The sequence below is a fragment of the Bidens hawaiensis genome, unplaced genomic scaffold (assembly GCF_021521415.1).
Source record: "Bidens hawaiensis isolate Kalapana, Puna unplaced genomic scaffold, B.hawaiensis_p1.1 tig00046954_1, whole genome shotgun sequence".
NCBI classification, from domain to species: domain Eukaryota; kingdom Viridiplantae; phylum Streptophyta; class Magnoliopsida; order Asterales; family Asteraceae; genus Bidens; species Bidens hawaiensis.
In genome coordinates, this window is record NW_027498395.1 from 31,332 (window position 1) to 48,795 (window position 17,464).

General features: G+C 30.6%; 1 pseudogene; it reads left to right on the forward strand.

Annotated features, from left to right (window-relative positions):
• Positions 1 to 3,178: 3,178 nt before the first annotated feature.
• Positions 3,179 to 3,767, forward strand: LOC143596760 (RING-H2 finger protein ATL8 pseudogene; annotated as a pseudogene).
• Positions 3,768 to 17,464: the final 13,697 nt, after the last annotated feature.

Sequence of the window (17,464 nt, forward strand, 5' to 3'; positions counted from 1 at the left end):
TGATTAATAACATGATAAAAATGTTTATACTTTATAATGAAGTTAGTTAGACTTGTTTAGATAGGCAGACCATGCAGTATTCTTAAAAGTTGAAAAAACAGCCTAAACAAAGAATTCATAATCATTTTATTGAAGATGTTAAAATAATCAGCTTCGTATTTTCTTACAAGATTAATGAGTGGGTGGTTGACGGTGGTGGTGGTGGACGGTGGGTGGTGGACATTGGGTGTTGGTAGGATGTTAAGAAGTGTGAAGAAGTTTGAAGAAGTGTGAAGATGATGGATATTAGCTTATTTTTTGAAACCATAAAAACAGTTTTCAGATCTTTTTTTTAAACAAACTGTCTTCAGAAACTTATGTCTGCGTGCCCACCTTTTACATGTGTTTGAAGAAAAACAATCCAAATTGAGATTGTCCATCTATCAACTAAAACTTTTGTGGTTGCTAATTACTATGTGGCCAAGAAATAAACCTCTACTCTTGGGCCCAAAATGGCTGAACTATGTGGCCTAGATGCAAGTTGCGTTGGGCTGTGGCCTGATGCTGCATTGCTGCTACCTTCCTGGGCTTGCAGTAATTGAAATTGGATCGTGAGATGATATTTCTTTGCTAAGACATGTTATAATTAGGTTTTTTTAATCACTTTCCATAGATGTGCAACAGAGTATGAAGTCAATGATGTTTGTAGTAGATTTGATGTATTCCAGGAGTCCGTAGTCTTGAGTATGATTACTATATGATGTTTCCATGAGAGATTAATCATATTGTTTAATATAGCGGGTACGGAACTAGTAATGATCGAGATCTGGTTGGTTGTATAGTGGTATTAGTATTTCATTTTTTCTTTTTGATATTTTCGGTATTTCTAATGGTACTAGTATCCATCTATACCGAACTGGACAAAATTGGTATATATATGTGGTTTATAGTTGCACTACTTTTCAATTTCGGTATTTCAATGGTTCATGTACCGATTGTTACCGTACAGAAAAATCGGTACCATATTCAGTTTCTATTTTCACATCCTTTCAGTACTTTTAGTGCTGTACCGGTTTGCTATGATATTGATCATATCCGTAATAAGTGATATTTATTAGAGTGAACTGAGGTTATGAATAATGTTTTCATATATGTTTATAGTTAATTCTTTATAAATATATATAAAAGATAGATAACGATGAGATTATGAGATAATGATAAATCAACAAGAGATAAGAATTCCAGGATTATCTCAATAATATGATAAAGATTAAATCATATTATATTTCTAATACTAGGCTGTGATGTTATTTATATACCGATATTACAAATCGAGTTAAACTTTAGGTGAATGATTAAACCATAAATAGCAATCCGTTAGATGAACACAAATTTATACAATAAACGTGTATAAACATTTTTGATACAGTTTTTATATCAGTAGTGTTCGTCTACTTTAATTTTGTAGTAGGCTTGTAAACGAACAAACGTTCGGTGAACTGTTCATGAAACGTTCGGCGGGAAGTTCGTTTATGTTCGTTTATTTAATAAACGAACGAACATGAACACAAAATTTGTGTTCGTTTAATTAAATGAACGAACATGAACAAATGTTCTGTTCGTTCATTTATGTTCATGAACGTTCGTTTATGTATTAATAGAAAATAATTAAATATTATCTGGATATGTCTTAAGGTTTTATATTTGATAATTTGTGTTCATTTATGTGTTTTCAGATTTAAGTCTGTTTATATTTGATTGTGTTCATTCACATTGGTTCATATATATTTATTTATGTTCGTTTATCTTTGTTTAGTTATGTTTGTTTAGATTTTAAACAAACGAACATAAACGAACACAAATGTCCATTTTTAAATAAACGCACATGAACATAAATATTTGTTTGATTAGTTATAAAGTTAAATGAACGAACATAAATATGCCATTGTTCGTGTTCATTCGATTCATTTGCAGGCTTTCAATATTCACATTGATGAATACATCGGTCTTATTCTCATCCTCTACCGATTTTATTTGTGTTCGTTTGTGTTCGTGAATCGTTCGTGAACACATTAATTTTCTTAATGAACGAACACGAACATAAAATCTCGTTCGGTAAGTGTTCATGAACCGTTCGTGAACACAATATTTTCTTGACGAACGAACATGAACAAGGCCTTATTCGTGTTTGATCGGTTCGTTTACAGCCCTATTTTGTAGAAATGATCACCCAAACACCAATAAGATTACTTCAATAATATGTCAAAAATATACGATGGTGTAACATTTGTGTGAAGAAAACGCCCCCTAAAATGAGGTTAACAACCCACTCTCCACCCTTCTAGTTGTGAGCAAAGTTTTTGTTTGGCAAGCCGTGTACGCTCGGTGTAAACATGTTTGTGAGAGAGTAGGAGAAAAATGTAATGCTTAAAAGGGGGTTTTGAGGTTTTTTATCACTACATCATTTTTTTCAAAACTCTCAATTACTGGCTAGAAGGACATGTGCCATACAACACCCTTTTGTGCTTAGTTACCATTACACATAGCCTAACAATCGTTCATGAAGTATGATTGAGGTCACATATTAAATTTATTTTCTAGCATCTAAATTTTAGTTACACTCAACAGAGATTAAACAGCTAACATCTTATTATGCTCCTTAACTACCTTACTACCCATCAAACTGAGAATGGCGATAGTACTAAAAATCACCAACCTGATATCATAATCACAACAAAACTTTATGTAATACAAATCAGCATGTCACGGGTCACGGTTAGTAACACCACGAACACGAGCTATGTCGTTGGTTTAGTTATGAGCTAATACGCTAAAACCAAATAAACCAATTCGTTTTGATTGACCAAGATGTCACATGTAAAAATAACATTTCTTTGTTAGACCGACTCTTATAAACCAAACCAATAATTGAACCGATAATTAACATATCAGTCGGTTCCATTGATAACATAACTTCAACGCATTAGGTACGAGTCTATCACCATATCACCTATACAATCAAACTGGATAGAACTTTACTTATAATGAATAAGTTATTATTTATGCGTTACATTATCCAAATATATTTTGTTTTCTTTATCCATATATAGCACTAACCGTTCCAACCGACTCCTTATATATAAAAATAAAATAAAACCCTACATATATATATATTTATATAAACACACTACACATTTCCATCTTTCCATTTCCACTTCAACAAACAAATAAACATGCCTCGCCGGATTCTCGCCGGAGATAACTCACCACCGCAGGACGCCGACAATGTCGACTCCGACTTCGTCGTCATACTCGCCGCCTTACTATGCGCCTTGATCTGCATCCTGGGGTTAATAGCCGTGGCTCGGTGTTCATGGATCCGCCGGATCTCCGGCATGGTAAACTCCGGCCGTACGGACCAATCTCCACCAGCTGCCGCTAACAAAGGGCTCAAGAAGAAGGTGTTGAACACTCTCCCCAAGCTCACGTACTCGCCGGAGAACGTGAAAGTCTCCGACTGTGCTATCTGCTTGACGGACTTTGCCGCCGGAGATGAGATCAGAGTGTTGCCCAAGTGCGGCCATAGTTTCCACGTCATCTGCATCGATAAGTGGTTTGGATCTCACTCCTCGTGTCCCTCGTGCCGCCAGATCTTAACTCCGGCGCCCAGATGTAAAAAATGCGCTGAAATTCCGGCTGCCGGAATTACTCCGACGGCCGGAGATACAAGTGCGGTAGTTGACAGGTTCTTGCCTTAATTTGGTAATTATCAAATTGATTTATAATTTAACTTTAAATTTATTACGATTTGTAGTTAATTAGATCTGTAAAGAATGTAATTAGGTTTTATATATTTATTTTTATATATATACTATAAGCTATATTTAATAATTCGAAAGTAATATTATTGTAAGGTATCAAATGGTTTATTCTCTTTGGGTTTATACGGGACAGAAGTGACAACTAAAAGCAGGAACAAATAATTGAAGCTTCAATAAGAAGTCGGATTCATGATAATAATAATAATAATAATAATAATAATAATAATAATAATAATAATAATATTTATGAATTGGGATCCAATGAACAGTTGAAAATTATTTTTATTATTTTTAGGAATTTAGGTGAGAAGTGAGTCGAATATGGACGTAACGTTGCACGCAAAAGAAAAGATTTGATCACATCTGCGGGCACGAAACATGGTGCCATTCATATTGCATGTGTTGTGTGGTGTCATCTCTTACATCAAGTCATCAACTTATCAAGTGCTAACTAAATTCGATCAATCAAAAGTCAATCTTAGTTAGGGGGATTACCTAACTCTTGTTTTAATACGACAATGTGTTGATTTGATGTGTTATTTAAGTAGTTAAATTTATAAATGTGTTGTAAAGACGATTCATTCATAGATGATTATAAGAATTAGATAATTAGTTAGTATTAAAACGTTAAATCGTTATATTATATTGCTCGCCTAAGTATAAATATGTAAATATGCGTGTGTGGTTTACACTAGATATGGAGTAATTGTAACTTGTAAGATCTAATTTGTAAATACCAACAAAACATTTAAGTAGTTGTATGAAAGCTACTCACATTACTCAAAAATAAAAGACTCGGAATTACTCGAAAATAAAAGAGTCTCTTACATGAAAAAACTATGTTAAATTCTTGCATGAAAAGACTATATTAAAACTATCTCTTACACTTTTGTCTTCAAACGTTGTGAAATCTTTTGAGTAATAAGGAAAAGAGAGTCCTAAAAGAAGATCGTATGCGCGTGTGCGTGCGCGCGCAAACCGAGACCTATTCTAAGACCACTGTAGGCTCTTAAAACGCATGTTAAGACACCTGCATGAATGTTTATACATATCTATTAATAACATCAGTTTCTCTGTACCGCATCTTGTTTCAACCCATCTAACACTAACTGCAGGAACCCTAACACACTAACTGCAATAGCAACAAGAACACTAGCAGCAGGGAAAGCAAGCAAAGCACTAACCGCAGGAACAATCAAAACACTAGCTAGCTGACAACAACAACAGTATTATCGATCGGGATACCCTCTCCGGGGCATCCCTCTCTTGCTTATATAGATTTCCCCTCGGCTGTAGCCTCGGTCGCAACCCCCTCCCCCTCTTCCGGGGGTTGCTCATTCCCTCCGGGGGTATTCGAGCTACGAGAGAGGACATCTCGTTCGTGACAATGATGGAGATTTAGCACTTAACGATGCCTAAACAAAACTTGCAAACATTTGAAATACATTAATTTAAAAATTAATCATAGATCGACACACTTTAAAAAAGTAGACTGTTTATATATAATTGACTTATAACTATTATACATTGTGTCGGAAAATAAAGAGTACCCTCTTTTGTGAGGCCAAGAGGGGCAACGCTCGTTGAAGTGGTCCGGCTAGCTCTACATTTAGAAATACGTTCAAGTGCAAGCCCCCAGTTTGCATTGCATGTTAATGCAATGATGAGTCGCTATCTTCAGGAAATGTGTCAGTTATTATAACTTACTGTTGTGCTATAATGTCCTTGACATAAGTTTATATATGTCCAAACCTCTAGAATAGAGTGACAAATGTTGCAAGGTTATTGTCTTCTTGTATTTTGTTTTAACATACAAAGTTTTTATATGTCCAAACCTCTAGAATAGAGTGACAAATGTTGCAAGGTTATTGTCTTCTTGTATTTTGTTTTAACATACAAGTTTACAACAATTCATCAAGAGAGAGAGAGAGAGAGAGAGAGATTGGTGCATCTAACTTGTAAGTTGGTGCAATTGTAATGTGTTTTGGCATACCAGTTTTAAAACAACACGCCTAACATATTATGACATGTTCATGTTAATCAGTTCTTTATGTAAGTAATAAAAACATGAATAAAAATAAACCTATGAACCTGTTACAGCATAGAGAGTAGTATTCACAGCCTTGGTTTAAAAAAGCGTGAGGCGAACAAAAGCGAAGAGGTCCTAAGCCGAGGCGAAAAGCGAAAAGCGCAAAAGCGAACGCTTTTTGAACACAAGGCGGCCGTATTTTAAAAAATATTTAATTATTTATAAGCCCCACATATTATATACAAACCAAATTATACTATATATTAAATGTCTAAAAAACAACATACATATATATCATAAAAATCCAAAAGTAGTGTAGAACAATTTTTCGAGTACTATATTACTCGCCCGAAATATCAAAGTAGCATAAAAACAAGTTGTCGGGTACCAAATTACTCGAAAGTGTTTCCAAAAGAGCACTACTCAAAAGTGTTTCAACTTTCAAAAGTTTATTACCACATGTGAAAATTCTAAAAATGACTGATTATAAAGGTTAAGTTGAAAATGGGTAAACTGGTCGCTTTTTGTACATAAAGCCTTCGCCTCCTCGCTTTTTCGCTCCGCAAAAAAGCGCAAAAAGCGCTCGCTTTTTTAACAGGCTTCGCCTTGGGTAGGGAAAAGCGTTGAGGTGCTCACCTTGGGTCGCTTCTCGCCTCACCTCGCCTTGAGCGCACTTTTTTAAACCAAGATCATAGTAGAGTATGGATGTAGACAACATAGTTGTCAGCTTGATCGAGTTCCCCTTTAGGATGTATAGTTAAGGTTGGTTAGGGTTCTTGAGAGAAACCCGGTTTAGGAGAGAGGAGGCACACAAAATTGTTACGTGTGTGTGATTAGGTTATGATGTTAATATTTATCTCTCTATATATACACCCAAGGGGAAACCCTTTATTAGTTAGTAAGGGTAATATGGCCCATCAACAATTACCAAACTAATATATGATAAGGTATAATTAATATTTTGATCTAATATAATATAAATGATAATAATTGCCATATTAATAAATATAATATATATATATATATATATTCTTACATTCTCCCACTTGGTCAAGTAATCATTTATTATGAGTATTAGATAAGCCTGATCAATAGTTAACACTCATTTTAGCTTTAAACTTAAACTGGAGCATAGAAATACAGTCATTGAATTGAACATCAGCTCAAGACCCCCATTAATCATACTGCAGTCCTTATTTAAAACCTAAGTTGTTATGATCAAAATTTTCATGTAAGCCCTTCAAACGTTTGATTTGTATAATTGTCTATATGTCATTATGCATGCAGAACATATTAAGAGACATACAAAATCAAAACGGATGAGAAAATTTAATAGTTAATCATTCATAGTATGATATGCAGTTGCGCATAGTCATCAATAACCCGTCATTATTATAAGCGCTTTCATAATATTTTTGGGTGAGACTTTTAGTTATCGGATCCTTAAGCATATCATGAATGTATTCGATACGAAAATTTAGATTCCTCAATTCGTTCATAAGCGAATAATTAATTTCATATCAAAATTTAATGCAGCACCTCTCAAACTGTTACTGTTTGAGAAAACATGATAGCTGACTTTATCACAATAAGTCTTCAATATATAATTTATATGTAGTTTAATAAAAACTTATGAGTTCACTAATAAATGTTCAACAACATTTATTGACAACAACGTTGTAATTAATCAGTATATTATGTCGTTATGACTTAGGTTGTTGTTATCAGTTCATTATGACTCCTCCATGAGATAGATTTGTCTACTGACATAAGAATATATCCCGAAAATTAAATTTTCTTATCTTTGAATATGACAAAGTTTAGAGTAATCTACCGGTTTGAATTCTCACTTCTTATTTTAAATTATAGTATTTCGTTTACTTTAAAGATATCTTAGTACTCTTTTAGATGCTTCACATTAACTAGACATATCTAGTGTGTTGCAATTTTGAGTAATATCTAAACGAGTATAGACTTGAACTTATATAAGGCTTCTACTTAATGAAGCATAAGGAAATAATCTATGTGTTCCTATTATCCTCTAAAGTAGAGTAGTACTGTTTGTTACATATGTAAGGAATATCTCTGAGATCTATAATATCAAAGTGTGTGAATAATACTTTGACTTATGTAACATATACTTGTCAGAAGAATGTCATCTGTATAAGGATAAATTTGTTTGTAGTTGCTCTCACTCATCTTGAGGTAGGTACATTAATCCACTTAATTTTTGATGAAAATAATTGTATAAAGATTTCATCACACTTTGATGTTTGCATTAACCCATATATGGATTTTATTGACTTATAGACTAAATGTTCTTTGACCTTCAGTTTATAACTTTTAGGTTGTTTTATGAACAAATAAGTATGTAAGCCGATTGTTAGGGAAAGTTGTTTTAATGTTCATCTAATGTAGCTCTTAACTATTATAAGCTACTAGAATAATAATGATACTTAAAGAAATCTTTTGTAATATAGGTAAGAAGATTTTTTGATAATTGTTTCTTCTTGAATATAATCTTTAACAATCAATCGTGCTTCTTACTGACTTAATGTTTCGTATTGGAATTTAGTTAAGTTATGAACACTCTTAGGTGATTCAACCAAATCTCAAAACGTTAGCCTGACTTATGGAGTCAATTATGATTGTAGCTAATGGTTTAATTATAAGGGGTATGATCATTAAACTTTCCAACATCCATTTCAACTTTAGTTAGGGAGGTTACATAATCATCAATTTTAGTAGGTTTTAAAACCTAGATGGCCTCCTGAGTTGATTATTGGGTAATTTTAAAAAGTCTCAGTTTTATGGATTAGCTCTTAGTTAGGTTGCTATCATTTACAAGATTCTAAGTGTATAAGAGTTGGTGCATTATGGTGTACAAGAGGTGTAACTGGAGTAAAATTTAATGACTCTCTTCCCCCCGCCTCTTGTACTTTTAACAAGTCATTATAAGGACTTTTACTGCTCCCACTGACTTTAGAAACCTTTAGGAAATTAGCATGCTTATGGTCAATATTTAAATACCAATAGATTCTAACAGATAAACAAGTTAATAATATAAGTTGTTGTAGTTTCTCTTGGTGATGATTAGTTTAGTAAGAAATCTGAATATGCCCACGTTTACGCAACAATGAAACTTTTGTAAGAGTGGTAATAAATTCTAAAGAGATAAGTTTTGATGAAATAGTGTTATGATGGAGCAATGTCTTGTACAAGAGGTGTAATTGAGATAATATCAAGTTTTCACTCGCCCACCTCTTGCAAATCTTGTAAGTTATGATTGAGACACTTAAGGCTCCCACTAATATTCGATATCTCTAAGAAAACAACATGAGATGTTTCAATAATATATGTGATGTGGGAATTTGTCATACGTACGTTAGACTAAATTTGATTTCCTTTATGTGTCATAAGAAACTTAAGGCCATATTTATAAGAAATCTTAATAAGTATATATTAATGGATCTCTTTAAGACTGTTGACCATAGAAGACAAATTAGATACAAGTAAATAGCATTTTAAAAGATAAAAGAATTATGCCTGAAATTCCGTTTGAATAAGTTCCACGAATGTCAGTGAAATATAACTTATTGTGAACCCATACTTATTTCTTAAGCCAAGTAATGTTTAGGGCATCTAACACATAATTTAAAATCACTAAAAAGGAGATTATGAAATATCACCCTCATCAACCATGTCATGATTTCTCATGAATATTGGTTTTAATGGGTGAATTTGTAGGTCTCATTTGTCTTTTGTTAAATTTTATTTGCATGATAACAAAAGTTGTGAAAGTATATAGTATCATCTAGTTTTATTTTATAAATGTTTCAATCCAAATATTGATAACAAATAATATGAGAGTTTAAGGTAAGAGTGACTTTATGTAGGTTATGCAAGCCTCATAACTGTCATAATGTAGCTTAAGTATTGATACTAAATTCTGATTAATCTACAGAATATTTAAGATATCATAAAGCATAATTAGAAGACAGTTTATCATGGTTCTAATAACCTTAGCATTTAAATTTGTCACTAACACTCATGTTAGTTATTTGTTGATTTCGGATAAACATATAGAACTAGACTCAACCAATCATGTGTTAATGGGAATATTAGGATTAGCAGACTTAAATATCATTAATATACAACTATCAATTTTAGCAAATTATTATTTTTAATTATGGATAGTCTTGTTGCTTATGCCTAATCTAATGACATATTTTTTGCAATGAGACTTCTCCTTAGAGAACTTAGAGCTGAAAGTAATACTTGTATTTTGTCTATGAACTTTAGAATTATCATCTTTTTGGTTTTAGTGGTAGTGAGTTGAATAACATCTTATTTCCAGTACCAGACGTTTCTTTTCTTGTGCATATGTTGCTAATCAACACACTCATTTTCCTTTGGTACTTCTGAGTGTTATAGTTGATTCCTAAGGCACCAAATTGTACTATTGAAAATTTGAGTATGCAATGTACTAGAATATTGTACTTAATATCATGTGTAAGCCCTTAATTTATGGGTCATGATTGTACATTATGATGTATTCAATAATACCATTAACCTTATAGTTAGAATTTTTAAGGAGTGCATGAATCTTGGGAGTTATTTTAATTAGTCTTAGGAAAAACTAAATCAAGAATAAATCTAGTGATAGCATTTATTTATATAAGTTCTTGATTATCATTATCGTAATAGACATTATGATTGACTCATTCCATTTGTTAGGCTCTAGTTTTCAACGGAGTAATTGTTATTAGAAAGAGCAGTAGGATAGTCATATCATGTCTTAATGGATAATTAAAATTGAGAATAGCTAAATGTTATTAAAACTCTTTATGTGACAAAATTCAATTGTGTTTTAAGATTAGAGTGGATGATTTGGATGAGATAGCTATTTATAGAAGAAAATTATAGTGAGTAATGTTATGGGATATTAAGATAATATATATTAAAATTTATGATCTTTAGATTAATGAAGGATCATTAATGTGAGGATCATTATATTTTATTGAAGATGTGATATGTTTATTTTTAACATTAAACTAATAGACTATATTTAAAAGTTCTACTTAAACAAAAAATAAATCACCTTTGGGCATAATTAAATTTTATTTAAGTATGTGTGCAAAATAATTGTAACACATCACCTTTGGGCAGAAGTGAGACAATTATTTTAATTATGCACATGCTAGTTTTGCTGAATAAAAATGTAACACATCACCTTTGAGCAGAAGTGAGACATTTATATTATGTTAGGCAAAAACTAACAAAAGCTTTCAGTTAGACTTGAATGATATGGTAAATGTAACTCATCACCTTTGGGCAGAAGTGATACATCAAAAGTTCATTCAAGTTAAGCCTTATGTTTTGTAAAATTTTATAATATTTAAGTATCTACAAAACATTTTAATGAGTTAATAGTAACAACTTTCAGGGTAAAATTAAGGATTTCGATAAATAACGTTTTCGGGTAAATTATAGTTTTCGGATGACATGGGTTCTTGGTTAATATGTTTTCGAGTATTATGGGTTTTTGGGTAAAGTAATGAGTTTTCTGAAAATTTGCGTGTTTGTGGGAAGAAAATTGGAAAACCATTAAAAAAAACCCCCGTATAAGGTGATATAATTTAAAATCCGAGAACTCTAAAATCCAAAATTTAATATTATCCTAATTAAACTGAAAACACAAAATAATAATAATAATAATAAAACCCATACAAATAATTCCGTAAACTAGTTGATCCCTAAACATATTTCAAAAACTAAAATGATAATAAAAAGATTTGGTTCAAATCTTTTAATGATTAACAATTATATCTATTTGCTATTTTAATGGGATTCAAATCTTTTAAAAAAATACCAAAACTTTTAATTAATTCAAGATTTGAAACATTATATCCCTAAATTAACTTTTACAGATTTTAATCCAGATTTGAACCAAAATATGTTATAATTTTCAAAAAATTATGATGAACACGAAGAACATCGTTGAAAATTTTAATTATTAAACATATACAAAAACTGGAATCGAAATCTTTAAACATGATTTTAACATATTTCGAAAATGTTAGGGTTTATTAAATATGAATAGTGATTTTAAACAGTTTCATATATTGTTTTCGTAATAGAACATGAAAAAGAAATCGAAAAAATTAGGGTTTATCAAGTTTTAGTCAATGTCTTCTGATTCAATTCCAGATTTAGGGAAAACATGAAGAACTGATTAATCAACATCACTCTGATGCCACATGTTGATCAGTCTTTATGTAAGTAACAGAAACATGAATAAAAACAAACCTATGAACCTGTTACAGCATGGAAAGTAGTAATCACAGCAGGGTATGGATGTAGACGACATAGTTGTCAGCTTGATCGAGTTCCCCTTTAGGATGTATAGTTAAGGATGATTAGGGTTCTTGAGAGAAACTCGGTTTAGGAGAGAGGAGACACACAAAATTGTTATGTGTGTGTGATTAGGTTATGATGTTAATATTTATCTCTCTATATATACACCCAAGGGAAACCTTTATTAGTTAGTAAGGGTAATATGACTCATCAACAATTACCAAACTAATATATGATAAGGTATAATTACTATTTTGATCTAATATAATATAAATGATAATGATGACCATATTAATAAATATATAATATATTTTTTATGTACTGTATTTGGTGACGCCAAGATATAATAGTGCATTCATATTGTTAACACATTTAAATTTTGCTGGTGTGGTTGTCCTTGTAGTGGATATTTTACATTGATTTGGTTGTCCTTGTAGTGGATATTTTATATAATATGATGGAGTATCATTACCTTGGATATTTTATATTTTTTATGTACTGTGTGGTTGTCCTTGTAGTGGCCCATAATTGTTAACGTAGGAAAAAAAATTGGCATCTAGAAAATAAACTACTAAGCTTATCGTATAAAATCAAAGAAAAAACATAAAATGATATGAAAAAATTTAGCTTTTATCTCAACTAGAAGAGAGGATAAAAATTTCATTTTTTCATCAAAAGATTAAGAAAAAAAGTGAGAAAAAAAGCACATTTTAAACATATAAATCCTTCTGCAAATTTAAAATTAAAAAAAATTGAATGGTACGATAAATCTTGATGACTTGACCTCTTTTAAGAGTTTCAGCATAGAAATTTATAGATGCATGACGCGTGTTATTAGTTTCTTTGACAAAACAAATTGTAATATGAAACATCTCTTTCTTGTTACGAAAGAACATCTAAACGACATTGTCGCTCTATTTTAGTATAACTTTTTATGCATGATATACAACCTAACGTAGAGACAAAATCTGAAACTGAATTGGACTAAAATAAGTGTAGTAGATGATAATGTTAAATATTCCCCCATTCAAGTAGCAACCACCAAATTATCTAAAGATAATGATACTCCATCATATTATATAAATATATATATAGTGTCAAGGTCAAACAAATTATCATAAATGGGTTTAGTATTCCACGGATACATGTCCTGTTTAAATAAAAAGTTGTAACGTCTTGCCATATCATTAATATCGTTGTTACGTACTTTTGTTTTACCGTGATAGATATATATTTCATAATAGCGAATCAAAACACATTACAACCCTGTATAAAACTTTACAAATTTGAAACACTGGTCTAATAAGCTTCGCAATATAATAGTGAGTTAAACAAGTAAATTTTTTTGTTTAATTGATTTTAACTAAAGTGTGCGTTAAACTATACAATTTATACGCAGTGTTATAAATGTGATATAAAATATATAAATCCAACGTGATTAATAGCTTTATTGCTTTAAGTGAGAACCGTTGAATTCATGAATATAAAAATATATGGCCTCATATCCCACTGATCCTGTTTTCTTGTAGTGACTGTCGGCTCAAAAAAGCGGATTTGTCTTGTCTTAAAAAGTTATTATTGTTAATACTTATAGTTTAGTATGCTATAAAAATAAATACACATTTCCAATTTATTAATTCTTTTGTGAGACGTTGTGGATTGTAAATACAATTTTAATAGCTTCAGTTTTGAAAAGCTTATCTCTATAGACTGTCAGTAACTGTCACTAAGATCCCATACGTAATTAATGTATTAGGAAAACAATCGACTTGTTTCAACTATTTTAAAATATAAGTAGGTCTGAGAATTTTACCCGGTAATAAAGTGTCAAGTAACTTAATTCAATATAAAATCTATTATTGATTGATGATCACTAAATGCCTTTGAAGCTTGTTTCCAAAGACCGAAAGTTCGATTCCAGGTACCCCATACACGGGCCCTAATTACATTTTAGGTTTAGGGTAACTACTAACTAGGTTAAAGGTTTAATGGGTTAATTCTTTCTTGAGATGTAAGCTGGACAATAGTTGGGTTCTAAATTGTTTAATGGGCTAACTCTTTCTTTGGTTTTAAAATTTTGAGTGGGTTTAAAAAGGTTTGTGATTTTATTGTTTAAAGTAGAGGTGCATAGAAAACCCATATCCGGAACCGGACCCGAAAAAATACTTGGAATCGGTTTTTTTATACCCGGGTATTCTATACCCGACCGAAACCGACCCTACCTGTAGGGTATGGATAGGGTATGCATTTTGAGGTCAATACCCGTACCCAGAATCGTACCCGATTTATACCTGTAAATACCCGGACACACCCTATACCCGATACCCGGTTATACCCGATACCCGATACAAATTTTTTAATACCCGAAATAATACATGAGTTTTTATAGTATATGTTTATGTTTACTTCACAACTTTTATGTTTAAGTTTTTGTAAAATGCATATTACCAAGTATATAATTTGTAATTAAGTGGATTTATGGTTTTTGTAATATAGTTTAATTATTTTTATAAATTACAAAGCAAATTTAAATTTTAAACAAATTAAAAAATGTATAAAAAAATTACAAATTCAAAACCGGGTATTAATACCCGGTCGTACCCGGTTCCAATACCCGAACCCGATCATACCCTACCCGGGTACATAGGGTTGAGTTTTTCTCCTTAATACCCTACCCGAACCCTACCCGGTTTCTCTCAATACCCGATTTTCCAATACTCGATCATACCCGAAACCGATTCCATACCCGAACCCGGGTATTAGAAAAACCCGATTTGTGCACCTCTAGTTTAAAGGTTATTGTGTTAAAAGTTTTTATATTTTAATTTTAATCTTAAATATCTAACTATATTATTAAAGCAATAAGCTTTATGTCAAAATCTCCTATTCCTATTGATTGATTCTCATACTTTCCATTTATATCTAGGCCTTCTCTAATTTTCATCTTAATTGAATTAATCAAAAATATATTAAAAATAGATTCATCAATGCTATTAAAGTCTTATCTTTCATTTTCATTTTGAATATTTAAAATTGTCATATATATAGGAACATTTATAGATATTTCTATTAAGTGACATTTCTAGGTACATTTCATTTTGAATATTTAAATCGTAGCTATAGTTTTCAAAACAAAATATTCAAAAATATCATTTTGAATATTTTATTGTTTTTGGTTGATTTTATTCACCACCTTTATTATTTTCTTACATAGTATATAATATATAATCTAGATTATTATTTGATATTTCATCAATAGAAAGGATTACGGATTTAATATAGAGATTACGTATAGAGTGAATATATATAGTATATAGAGATTACCGATATTAAATTTTGAAATTTTGTTAAAATATTATATTTATTTTAATTTAAATTTATCAAATTCATAAAGTTGTAAATGTTTGTACCATTCATGTTAAATTTAGGAAATGATGACCGATTTGATTAAGGAATGGTTTAATTATGGAAATTGTAAATTTAAATAAATTTTTGTATATTCTTTGAATGTAATTAATTTGTAAATTTGAATTAATGATTGTATAACTTATGGTGTCAATTTGAATGTAAATTTGACTTAATTAACAATGATTTAGTGTTACTATAATTATGGATGTTCACCCATTGACCCATTTACTTAATTTCGGTCATTAAGTTTTAAAAATTATAACCAAAATCCATTGTATTACTATTGTTTAAGAATAACACTTGAGTTACAAATCCATTATTGACTCATTGACCCATGGCTTATAATTACGATTTACTTGTAATTACAATAATATAATTCACAATTTACTTACATATATATAACAAAATTATTAACTTTTATTTTCAAACCTTATATGAATTACTTTAAATAATATATGGTGTTATAATTGATGATTAATTATATTATTATAAAAATATAATTAGTAACTTATATTTTTACATGAGATTATAGTCAACATTTAAATTAAATAATATGACATTTATACTAATCTAATATTTATATTTATACTAATCTAATTATACGAAAAGATAAATTAAGACTTTAGTGGAATTGTTGAATTGTTGAATAATAGAAATTTCAAAATTTGAAAATACATTCATTACGGAATCCTTTGTAATCGTTCTTACCATAATTTATTTTCAAAATATTCAAATTTACTAAATTTATGTTTGCAATCAATTACCTTATTACATTCCTTCTATAATTTTGTCTATCCTAATTCATTTGGTATAAATACGTACATTTGATAGCCTAATCCTTACACCATCATAACCTCTTTATTAAAAACGATTACCTTTGTGCGAAGGTTTTTACTTTTTGTTGTTTTTATATCTTCCATTTTCTTATTAATTTTATTGGTTAAATTTTTTATTGTTCGTAAATGATATGTTTGTTTTATAAAATTTTTCACCACTAGTAATATGGAGCCAACCAATTTCACCATGTTGAACCAACTTGATGTTCAAAATAGTGAGTGTATCCTAAAGGTGCGTATTTTGAGACTTTGGCGGCTGAAGGACAACTCAAAACCCGGGCAAGATTGGTCCATCGAAATGATTGTTCAAGACGAAATGTTATTGTTAATACATTCATTAATTTACTATATTATTCATACAACTTTTTTACTAATCTTAATAATAATTTGCAGGGCAACAGAATGCAAGCCTTTGTAAGGAAGGCGTGCATTCCTAAACATGATGTTTGGCTTGCGGAGAATAAATCTTTGATTGTTCGGAAGGCCTCACTCGGTGCAAATATGTCTACTTACAAATACATAGACTGCTCACACAAACTTTGTTTCACAGCCGAGACCCATCTCTCAAATTCCTACGAATTTGAAGGTCACTTGTATGGGCTGAAATTTGTTAATGATTGTGCAAGATGAAATGGTAGTGTTACACGTTCATTAATTTTAGTATATTTTTCATACAATTTTCTACTAATGTTAATAATAATGTTTCAGGGTAACATAATTCAAGCATTTGTAAGAAAGTCATGCATCCCCAAGCATGATGTGTGGCTTGGTGAGAATCTTAGGAATTTTTTAATCTTAAGATTTTTTTGGATGAGAAAGAAGATTTCATGGATTGAGTATTACTTGATAAGATGTATTTTTTTTTATTTTTTAATATTGGTGTATATTTCTTTTCACAATCTATGTAAGTTAAATGATTATATTATATTCCGGAAATGAATTTTAATTGATTATTCTATAATACATTTAAGTTAGATTATAATATGTATTAAATTACCTATAGTAGCATAATCATTACTCTATTGTTTTTGTCA